This window comes from Chroicocephalus ridibundus, chromosome 3 (genome assembly GCF_963924245.1).
Source record: "Chroicocephalus ridibundus chromosome 3, bChrRid1.1, whole genome shotgun sequence".
Classification (NCBI taxonomy): domain Eukaryota; kingdom Metazoa; phylum Chordata; class Aves; order Charadriiformes; family Laridae; genus Chroicocephalus; species Chroicocephalus ridibundus.
Window position 1 is genome coordinate 92,760,959 of NC_086286.1, and position 11,556 is coordinate 92,772,514.

The following is an 11,556-nucleotide window of genomic DNA, read 5'->3' on the forward strand; positions in this document are numbered from 1 at the left end:
ACAAGCCTTTGGTGATACCTGTCCCGTATGAAGCCTGAGAAGGATCAAGATTTCACACTTGTAACTCTTGCCATAGATGAAATGAACAGACTGAACAAGCTAACAGCATTTGCATCAAAGTAATGCAGTGTTCCTATTTTCTGTATTTATATTTCATGTTTGTATTTCTGGAAACTGTGTTTATTTGCTCAAACCATTCTAGACACTGGAAGTCAGTCTCCTTCACTGTTAAATTGTGACAGTGGCCAGTGGCGTGCCTGTGCCCCTAGTCAGGTAGCACTCTCCCCAAGGATTCCCATGCAGGGTTTGGGGAGCAGCACAGGGTGGGAAGCACTGCTGGTTTGGCTGCAGCCCCACAGTTTCAGAATCACAGACTCACAGACTAATATCACAGAATCATAGAATTATAGAATGGTTAGAGTTGGAAGGGACCTTCAAGATCATTTAGTTCTAACCCCCCTGCCATGGGCAGGGACACCTGCCACTAGACCAGGCTGCTCAAAGCCCCATCCAGCCTGGCCTTGAACACTTCCAGGGATGGGGCATCCACAACTTCCCCAGGCAACCTGTGCCAGTGTCTCACCACCCTCACAGTGAAAAATTGCTTCCAAATATCTAATCTAAATCCACCCTCTTTCAGTTTAAAGCCACCATTACCCCTCATCCTATCACTACACTCCCTGATGAAGCGTCCCTCCCCATCTTTCCTGTAGGCCCCCTTCAGGTACTGGAAAGCCACGATACGGTCTCCCTTGAGCCTCCTCTTCTCCAGGCTGCACAACCCCAACTCTCTCCGCCTGTCTTCATAGGAGAGGTGCTTCAGCCCTCTGATCATCTTAGTGGCCCTACTATAGTTTGGAAGGGATTTCTAGAAGTCATCAGTTAGACAATCCACTCAAACTAGGGGCAACTACATTGGTGTGCTCAGGGCTGTGTCCAGTCAAGCTTGGAATATCTCCAAAGACAGAGACTCCATGACCTCTCTGAGTAGTCTGCTCCAGTGTTTGACCACCCTCGTGGTGAACAACTTTCTCCTAACAGGCGGTCAGAATTCCTCATGTTGCAACCTGTGTCCAGCTACCTCTTGTCCCTCCACCAGGCACCTCAGGGAAGAGACTGGATCAATCTTCTCCACACCCTCCCAACCTTGCAACCTAGCGGCCTCAGCCTCTCCTCAGACATCCTGTGTTCCGGCCCCTTGTTCATTTGATGCTCGTCTACAGGACTCACTCCAGGTTTTCAATGTTTTTCCTGTACCGGGAATCTCAGGGCGTGTTGCTGACTCATGTTCAACCTGTGTCCACCAGGATCCCAGGGCTTTTTTTGGAGACCTGCTTCCTGGCCTGTGCTTCCCAGTGTGCACTGCCAGATGGGGTTACTCCACCCCTGAGGGTGACAGTGGGGCCCTCAGGGAGGAACCTTTAAAGGTCCCTTCCAACCCAAACTATTATATGATTCTATACTAGTGCAGTAAGATGCGAGGTTGACACGTGCAAAACAGTTTAGAGGACTGGTGGATGTATCTCCTGCTAACAAGACTACACCCTCGCGCTGCCGTGCAAACATCCTCCGTGCACATTTTGCCACACACATGCTAATTTTAAGGGAAGATAAACAGGACCAGACAGAAAGGTTTTCTCGTTAAACACGATGAAAATTGTAAAAAGGCAGTGAGAGCGAAGGAACGAGGACGAATTCGAAGACGGGCCAAAGCTGTTCCAACCCCCTGCACCGCCCGGGGGGCCTGGCTGGGCTCGCAGGGAGGCGGGCGGGCCGGCCCGCGCCCTCCGCCGGTGCTGAAGCCCCCCCTAGAGCATCGCCGCGCTACTGCGCCCGCTCCGCTCCGCACCGCACCGCACCGCACCGCACCGCCGGGACCGGGCACCGGCAGCGACGAATAACGCGCCCATCGCCTTTAAGGAAGGGGAAAAGGGTAAAGGAACCGGAGTCAAAACGGTCTGCCCGGCAATCCCGTGCTTCCGCTGGCAGGTGGCTTGGCAATGGCACTTGCGTTATTTGGATTTCAGACTTTGTAACAGAAAGTTAACGTCGAACCAATATTTTCAGACAATGAATGTAATCGCTTGGGTAAGCACAGGCAGTTTGAGCTAGCAAGTGTCACCAAGCAAACTAATAGAAACGCTGATGTGGGATACTAATGAAAGAATTAACGGATTACGGATTTATTAATGTCAGTCGACAGGGTTTCCCAGGAACTCAGACTGTCAAACGAATTTGATACTGTTTTAATGAGATTAAGCATTAGGCTGATAATGAAGATTGTGGTTGAATAATGGCTTTACAAAACACAGGACATAATTTTGTATTAAAAAATAACTCTAAACAAAATCAATGTAACACATACTAAATGATAGTTTTTAAAACTGATTAACAACCAGGTCATAAAAATATACTATAAAGTGTTTTCATTCCAAGGGATTGCATATTTTGTGAGCTTATAGAGGGATCTCTTTGGGTATGAATTTTTTTCAATATGTTTATCAATGCCGTTGATGAAAACATAGCATTACTGCATGTAAAATTTGCAATATGACACACAAATAGCTAATGTGGAAAACAACAAAGGCAACAGTTCTATTATACAGACTGACCGATCGTTTGTTGAGAAAAAAAAAGTCCAGTTTTGTTAATGCAGATTTGAACCCAAATGCAAGCTCACGTACCTAAGAACAAAAATCATCATCAAATTTGTAGATCTGGGGGCTGAGTCCTAAAATTAAATAGGACATGGAGAAAGAACCCCATCAGAAGAAGTTCTGTGGGGTTAATCAACAGCAGTTGGATGCTGATGCCACAGTGAGAAGTCCTAATCAAAACAACGCATACACGAGAATTCAAATTATAAAGTATCTTATTAGGACCAGTGTCATCAGTCCCAGCACTCTTCACATGTAATACACATTCTGGTATCGCAGAATCACAGAATGGCTGAGGTTGTGGGGACCTCTGGAGATTGTCTAGTCCATCCCCCCGCTCACCCTACTCAAACAGGCTCAGCCAGAGTAGGTTGTCCAGGAATACGTCCAGTCAGGTTTTGAGGATCTCCGAGGATGGAGACTCCAAAACCTCCTTGGAACTTCTTGTCTTTGATCATTTGCACAGTAAAAAGTGTTTTCTTATGTTTAAATGGAATTTCCTGTATTTCAAAATGTGTCCATTGCTTCTTCTCCTGTTTCTGGGCACCACTGAGAGTTTGGTTCCTTTTTCTTTACTCCCCACATCAAGTACTTGTAGGCATTGATGAGTCCCCCTGGAGCCTTCTCCAGGCTGAACAGTCCCACGTTGCTCAGCCTCTCCACGTATGTCAGATGCCTCAACCCCTTCATCACCTTCATGGCCCTTCGCTGGACCCACGCCAGTATGTCCATGTCTCTCTTGCACTGGGGAGCCCAGAACTGGTCCCAGCACTCCTGATGTGCCCACCGGCGCTGAGCAGAGAAGGGTCCCCTCCCTCACGTGCTGGCAGCGCTCCCCCTCCAGCAACCCCGGGTGCCATTGGCTGCCTTTGCCACAAGGGTGCATTGCTGGTTCATCTCAAAGCTCATACATAGAGCATGATGTACCCGAGCACACAGTTATAGGTTATGTTCAAGCCATCAGGACCTAATTATCTTCTGGCACAGGTACACAGCTATCCTCGTCACACAGTCCAGACTGGAAATGACCTTGAAGCCAGGATCCAGTTAAAACTACGAGGTTAGCTGCTTTCAACATCCTGCTTTTGAGAACAACTCCAGCCTGCTTCGTCGCATTTATTTCACCAAGTGACACCTAGCCACAGTCAACCAGGCCTTTCACATTGTTCTCACAGTGTAATGAGGACCCAACCCACCAGTTCTGGCAAACACTGCTATGGTAATTTAGCGTGATACAATTCCCCCTTCCCCAGAACAGCAACTTCAGTTACCAGTGAAGAGGAGTTTGACTAAAAACACCACACTTACTCTGAAGTACACGAGATACAGCCCCTCACCTCCTCCTCTAGGCTCTTGTAAGAGCAGTCGCCTGCAGCAGCAGGGCAGAGCAGACAGCTGGGGTGCTCACGACTTAAAACTCCCCCATCTCTTCTACTCAGTTCATCTGGGTAAAAGGAACTTCCTTTCACTGTTAAAAGTGTGCACTTTGTTGCTTTGAACTAGCTCCAACTTCTAACCACCAAGGTTCACTGCACCTTTTTACTGCTAGGCAAAAAGCCATCTACCCCCAGGAGCAACAGACTATTAAATGATCTCTCAACTCCTTTTTGTATTGAATCTTCTCAGGTGTGTCTCTCCCTGTAACATCAAGTTTTATGGAGCCCAGTGATTCCCGAGAAGTGTTTGTGAAGCCTTTTTAGTTTTTGAACACTCTTCTTGTAACTGTGGACACCAGAACTGCCTACTTTATTTCTGTTGACAGGTTTCACTTGTGGCACAGAAAGATGTGATGTTACTTTTCCCTCCAAACTAAACCCCCAACAACCAGTACTTCTTATTATTTTTTATTAATTTAACTAAAAGGGACTAAAAGCCCCAACTACCATTTCTCCATCTCCAGAACTGCAGTGAACTCATGACCATGAAAGGTGCAGGACAGAAAGAAAGGAGGAGAATCTGCTCTGTGGTACGTGTGAATCCCACCCTTTCTTGCGGAAGCATTCCCCATCATCGCCTTCCCCCACCTGGAAGTAGCTGGCTCACCACACTTCAGAAGGTGCATCCATCAGGGAGGCGGTTCATGTCACTGCGCTGGGCTACTAGAAGGTTCCCTGCATGAAGAGAAAGAGATAAAGCAAATGAGAATAAAGCCTACTTCACCTGCTCTGTCTGGATGGGCATCTCTCCCTTTTTATTGATGACATGGGTTGTCCAGAGGACTAGCCCCTTGAGCCTAACATTAGCCTTTGCAAACATCCCTCGTGCAGTCCTTCAGTCTGTCTGAGCAGGCCCAGGATTTTGCTTTAACCTCCTGAAATATCCCTCCCCTGTTTGTTCGCCCGCAGTCCAGGTTTGGCTCAGTCACTGTCCTTGCTTTTCCACCAACTACACAGTGATTGATCTCATCATTTACTAGGTCTTAGGAGAGGACTGACAGTTTCGGTTATAAAAACAGAATGGGAAAAAACATCAAGAAAGCAGTCTTCATCAATCAAAGCATTCTTGAAGCACAGTATGGAGATGCAACATCAATAATAGAATATTCTAGCTTTTTTATTGCCAACAAAAAAGTTAAACTACTGCAAATCCTGAGATTAAAAGGATGCTGGCTTAACATTATTTAATTCCAATAAAGAGAATTCCAGTAAGCTGATGCATACATTGCAAGAGTTCATACACTTCAAGCTGTAAAGGCTCAGACTTACCCTAAATAACATTTTAACAAATTAAGGTAATTTGGAAACAAGAATGCTGTCTCCAAGTTGCTGTCCTAATCAGTGGTGCCCTAAGTTCCCAAGGCACGTGTTCTGCTCAGAAGCATCTCAGCCTCTGCCGTGACGGGCAGCTCGGGATGTATCTCATGGATAACCTTGGTCTGCCCACACTCCCTTAACAAGCTTGACATGGGAGGCGCATCCAGAAATCCGAGGACCCAAGTTTCAACTCCCTCCTTTAACTGAGTGGGCAAAAATCCCTACCTCCTACGTGCCCAAAGTCTAGGATTCGTAAGACTGTGGGCTGAAATGTTGGCACTTCTCCCCCCGCACGGGAAGTGTTCCATTTTGCATTAAAAAAAATAAATAAGATTTTGATGATACGATCAGTTGCCTAGAAGTGGTGTGAGTTGCCTAGGTCTCTTTCATAGTTTAACGCTAATAAGACGTATATATATTTTGAATGAAGATTTTTTTTTTAAGGGGAAGATTTTTCTTTGTCCCTATACCATGCTTGTGTAACTGGGACAATAACTGTGTTTTCTAAGCAGTCACATTCAACACCAAGAACAAATTTATTTTGATAGAACATCCATTCTCTTTACTGGTTTCAAAGATATATTTGACCTTATTTCTCTACAACATAATTTATATCACTAAACTCTACAGAGACAGAACAAAATTCATTTGCTATCCTAGCAATAGAAATGAATTTTAAAGCCAAAAGAGATGGATGTTCAGAAGCAACACACATTGCTTTTGATTAAAGAATATGTCAAAATTATTTGGTGACTGCATTACTTTTTTTTTATCAGACTAATATACATATTGTGAATATGAAATTGTAGATTATGCAAAAGCAGTAGAAACAAGTCCACAGATACCATGTTTGTCCTTCAAAAAGTGGTTTTCTAGAAAAACGTCACTAAAACCTGCTAAAACCCAAATGCAGCATTTAACATAGAACTGCCAGATCGTGAACAATCTGCGTGAAATTTTCCTCCCAGTAGCATATGTCTTCTGCAGAAAGATGTCCTTAACTAAATTGTCTCCTTCAAATAATATTTTTTTTCTAATCAAACATTCAAGACTTGTTTCCTCAGCATCTTCTCCACCTTCCCAGGCTTTACTGGGCTTTTTCGTTATTTAAATTGCTTATGAAATATTGGTTGCTAGCCCATAAGCAGTAATTACATCGTTCTAACTTGGGACCGTGTCAAAACACACCTATATCCACAACATGAGCAGTTAAAGCTTTATATTGTAGTAATGGAGCATCTTATTTTGTTATGTGGAATGTTAATTCATCACATTGTAAATTATATTCCCATGATTCACCAGCAACCACTTCTGTTATTCACCTAGTATCTCTCCACAAGGTGGTATCTCAAAATCCAAGCACGTATACTAAAACAAAAAAAATTAACAAATTTGTAAAATCTCTGAAATCAGCTGGTGGTGTGAAGTATAAGTAAATGTTTCTTTCATTGCACTGTATTTTCCCTTTTAATATTTCAGTATTTCACAGCCTTGGAAAACTGTATTGTTAAAAACAATTCGCCACGAACAATGCCCAACATGCTGCTTTTATACGTCTTCAAGTTCAGCTGAGTTCACAGAAGCCCATTCTCCGTTGCTTGTCAGAGACACAAAAGAGGTGTCAGTAACGCCGTGACAGCTCCAACCCCACCACAGTCAGAGAATGCTCAAGAAAATCCCCTTGAGGGGGTTGCAACTAGTCATAGTATGAAAAGTGACACCAATAGACATTCTTTCAAAGAATCATAACACGAAATTGTAAAAGGTGAGCGGTCACTTTTCAGCAGATGACTCGGGAGCGCTTTGAGAAAAGAAACAGTGAAAAGATTTGGGGTCATTTCAGAGTCCAGGGCATGGAAGACAAGCTTTGAAAGTGATCTTGGGCTTCTCATTTCTGAAGGTAGGTGAGCATGCACTAAGAAAAGCAGCCAGCCTCTAACAAAACCACAGCTTATTTTGACAAATGCATTAAACAGTACAAGGAGATCATGAATATTTATAGCATTGAAACAGACTGACGTTTAATTTTATTTGCATTAGAATTTAAAATATTTTGATGATATGATTGCAGATAATTGAGAACAAAGGGAAGTATGTGCTGATAGACAACATGCCCTGTATGCAGGAGAATATTCCAACATACGTTAAGGAAGAACCTTCAGCTGGACCCTCACTACATCCATACTCATGCCCTAATAGAGAGATCTTAAGTCACATCACCAGACACCTTTATAACAGTGGAGAGAGGGAACCTTGCTACTGGAAACAGCAGCCTGAACTGGTGCTCTTGGCTACTCAGATCCGCGGAACTGCTTTGAGCCAAACTCTCTTTAGTATCAATGCCTAGATTTTGAGCACAGCTTTTCTGCAAGAGCAGATGCAAGTTAGTACCTCTGGTGTATACGTAGAGAGATGTGTATAAATATTTATGCATATGTTCTACTGTGCAAGGCAGTATCATATAGCCTATTCTGAGGGAAAGCATCAGAAAATGTGAAGGCTGAAGGAGCCAAAAGGGATCTTCTTTGGTATTTCATACTCAACCTGACGGTTTTCATCAGCCTTTGATCTTTTGCAGAAATTGAGTGTCTAAGTTGGAATCTCACAGCCAAGTTTCACATCGTGCCATACTCCTGGTTAAAGCAAGGAGCAGGTCACTTTGGCTCCCTCAGATATATCATCATGTGTTCTTTAAGTCCCCACTTCTGCACCAAGTTATGGTATTCAAAGAAATACCATGAAGATTTTCCCTTTCCAAATTTAAACACCAACCTGGCAATTCAGGGAATCTGTTTTATCCATCACATTAAATACAGTCATTGTATAGCTCCCGCCCCATATGCCACAGCCATTGCTATGGCGCAGTGGAAATCAATAGCATTTTGTCTGTGCATCGGGGATTTCCCATCGATATTTATGTGTAACAATTAAATGAGCACGGGTCCCACTCACCTTTGTAAGCCTGGGGGCTTTATCCCTGTTGGTACCTCTGGGAATATCAAACTGCATGATGCTATGACCTGATTTAGTTTTCTAAGGTTTTCACCTTCCTTTCTGAAGCAGCCCTTCCCTCAGTGAAGCTCTGAAGCTAGGACCATTCCTTTCAAGCCTTCTACTTCCCCATCCATCTCTTGAATGAAATACTCCATTTCCGCAACCTTCCCATCCAAACAAGCAGTTAAGACATCAAACTTGCTTTACAAAGACAGAAGAAAACTGCAAAACATTATTTCTTGCTCAGGTGATTTATATTTGTCCTCTCCAAGGGCAACTGAAATATCACACCATTTATCTGCACTGTATCAACTGCTACGTAGAGGATAATACCTTAAATACATTATTTGTAGGGTTTAGATTAACAAACTTCCATCAATTATTGCACGATACCCGAACTTATTCCAGTTCAGCAGCTATATGTGTTATTCTGGATGAAGCAGTTGATGGAGAAGTCTGGTGAGATGTCATTTGTTCTGAACAAGAGGCCTGTATTCAATATAATTCAATACCTGTATTAAATATACATACTGCCTAAATACGATATCTATATTACCTATATTCTACAACTAATGGTTAGTTGCTAACCAAGAGCCAAATCGTTAGTCATGACAATTAGTCTATAAATTATCAACACAAAAAAAAAGTCTCTTCCACATTTTTTAATGTTTTCTCTTGTTGTTGTTTTAATTGCTTTTTCTGCTTATAATTTTCCTAGCTACAGTGGGCATGGAGATGGATTATGCATCCCTTTCATCCTATTTACAGCAGCAACAGCATTTCGGATTCTGGCCTGGCCTGCTGCCAGATACAAGCAATACATTTCCTCTGGTTGCAAGCAATAAAATTATTCTGTCTTTGTTATTCCGCATTTCTCTGGATCTTTTTGAAGGACATCAATGATTCTCTGCCAGCGTTACTGTGATGAATTATATGCTCTAGCTGTTTAGCACAAGGGTGAGCTATACAAAGCCAAAGGAGAATGAATTTTAAAAATTATCTATGAGTTTGGGGTTTTTTTTTAAACCAATTTCATAATAGTAATGCAAATATAGCAAAAATATTAAGTGCAATTAGGGAGACAATCAAAATTACGGCATTCACAGACTGGCTGTTAGTTTTTTTGCATGCTTCATGCCTGTTGTCTGGTCTTTTAGGATCAAAAAATTAAAAGCTCTGTTCAGCTTGGGAGAGTCCATGTCAGGTCTATGCCTCCCAGGTGCTTTCATGCTTTTGAAATACCTGTTCCCGTCTTCTCTTCTTTTACACAAGTTATGCCCACATGTTCATGACTGCATTCCAGACTACTCATTACATCATATTTTCCAGAAATTTAATTAAGGATATTCGGAGTGCACAATGCCTAAGTCAGTTTTGGGAATCTCTCAATTCTTACTTTTACAATCATGAATTACTTTTTTTCTTTTTCCATTGAAATGGATACCATTTTTCCTTCTAAAACTTATATTCGGGGCGGGATGGCAACCTTTTAATTTCAAGTGCATTAAAACTGTATTTTCTCACATACTTCCTTGCATTTTATTGTGAAGAATGTGAGGGGGTTTGCCTGAAAACATTACCTTGGTTAAAAAAACCTGGTATGTTGTCCTGTTTCCTCCAGTTTTTTTATTTTCGTTTTGTAGTCTATGGGTATTAATCTTGAGCATTCAGAACTGCAGAGACACGGTTCTGTCAAGTGCAAACCTGTCCCCCTCTCCTGAATGTCCCGCGTGAAAGGTTATACCTTTCATATGAAATGTTCTGTTTTACTCTACCCCACCCAAATTCTTATGTCACTTTCATCACTGTGCTACGATAACATATTCCATCAGTAAGGTGAGGCAAGCAAGATCTGCTATTTGTTTCTTTTTCCTTTCCTCTCTCCAGAAAGAAGTTTACTTGACTACATTTGTTAATGAAGGTTAGCATTAAGGGGGTGGGGGTGCAGAAAGGCAGTAACTTGCAGTATAAAAGCGAAGGTTTAGAAACCCTTTTCCTTCTTTGGGGAATAAAACACAACAGCCTTGTTAAATTGAACCTGCCCTTTAATTCAAGCTTACTTGATAGCCTTACACAGTACTTTTATCCTTTTGTCAGTATAATCCATTTTGCTTTAAGTTCTGGGGTATTTTATAATTTGATACCATCCCTCTCTTTTTTTTCCTTTCCTCCTAGTTTAGGGGAGTTTTGCTTTTAAATTACATCACACACACAGAGCGTATGTGCGTGTTTATATACACACACACAGGGCCACGAAGATGATCAGAGGGCTGGAGCACCTCTCCTATGAGGACAGGCTGAGAGAGTTGGGGTTGTTCAGCCTGGAGAAGAGAAGGCTCCAGGGAGACCTTACAGCAGCCTTCCAGTACCTGAAGGGGGCCTACAAGAAAGCTGGGGAGGGGCTGTTTGCAAGGGCATGCAGCGATAGGACGAGGGGCAATGGTTTTAAACTAGAGCAGGGTAGGTTTTGATTAGACATTAGGAAAAGTTCTTTACAATGAGGGTGGTGAGGCATTGGAACAGGTTGCCCAGAGAGGTGGTGGAGGCCCCATCCCAGGAGACATTCAAGGCCAGGCTTGATGAGGCTCTGAGCAACCTGATCTAGTGAAAGATGTCCCTGCTTACGGCAGGGGGGCTTGAGTGGATTACCTTTAAAGGTCCCTTCCAACCCATTCAATGATTCTATGATATATATATACACACGTATACATGCATAAAAGCTGTCATATATTGGTTATTCACCTAGCTTCCCATGCTACTTAAATGTTAAAGCAAAGAGTATTTTTTTTCCCTTTTGCTGTCACCTCTTATCAGTCCTTACTCCCAGACGTTGCTCTGAACCCAAAGCCTCCTTTTCAAACCCCAGATGATGGTAAGGGCCCGAGGCCACCCAAGGCTTCCCTTGACCCCTCTCTTTGGAGGGGTTATGAGGGGGACGGCTCATTACCAAGCTACGTGTACCTGCTCAAAGGTGGGCTGCTGCCTTTATCCCCCGTCCTCCTGGGTGCCTCTCTAACCTCGCACTTGTCGCCTCCTTCGGTTACACCCACCCGCCCCTTCAAACCCGAGATGGCGGCGTCAGGGCGTTGAGCCCCCCCTCAATCCCCCCTGCAGCGCTTTAACCAATCAGCAGCCGGAATGTAGCCTCCCAC

At 43.3% G+C, this 11,556-nt stretch overlaps 1 long non-coding RNA gene across 1 annotated transcript; it reads right to left on the minus strand.

The window, feature by feature from the left end:
• Nucleotides 1-4,551: 4,551 nt before the first annotated feature.
• Nucleotides 4,552-11,448, minus strand: LOC134513919 (uncharacterized). The gene is made up of 3 exons (XR_010070544.1): nt 11,366-11,448; nt 8,798-8,893; nt 4,552-4,768 (listed from the first exon to the last, which is right to left on the minus strand). It is a non-coding gene; the product is annotated as an uncharacterized LOC134513919 (long non-coding RNA).
• Between the last annotated feature and the right edge of the window lie 108 nt (nt 11,449-11,556).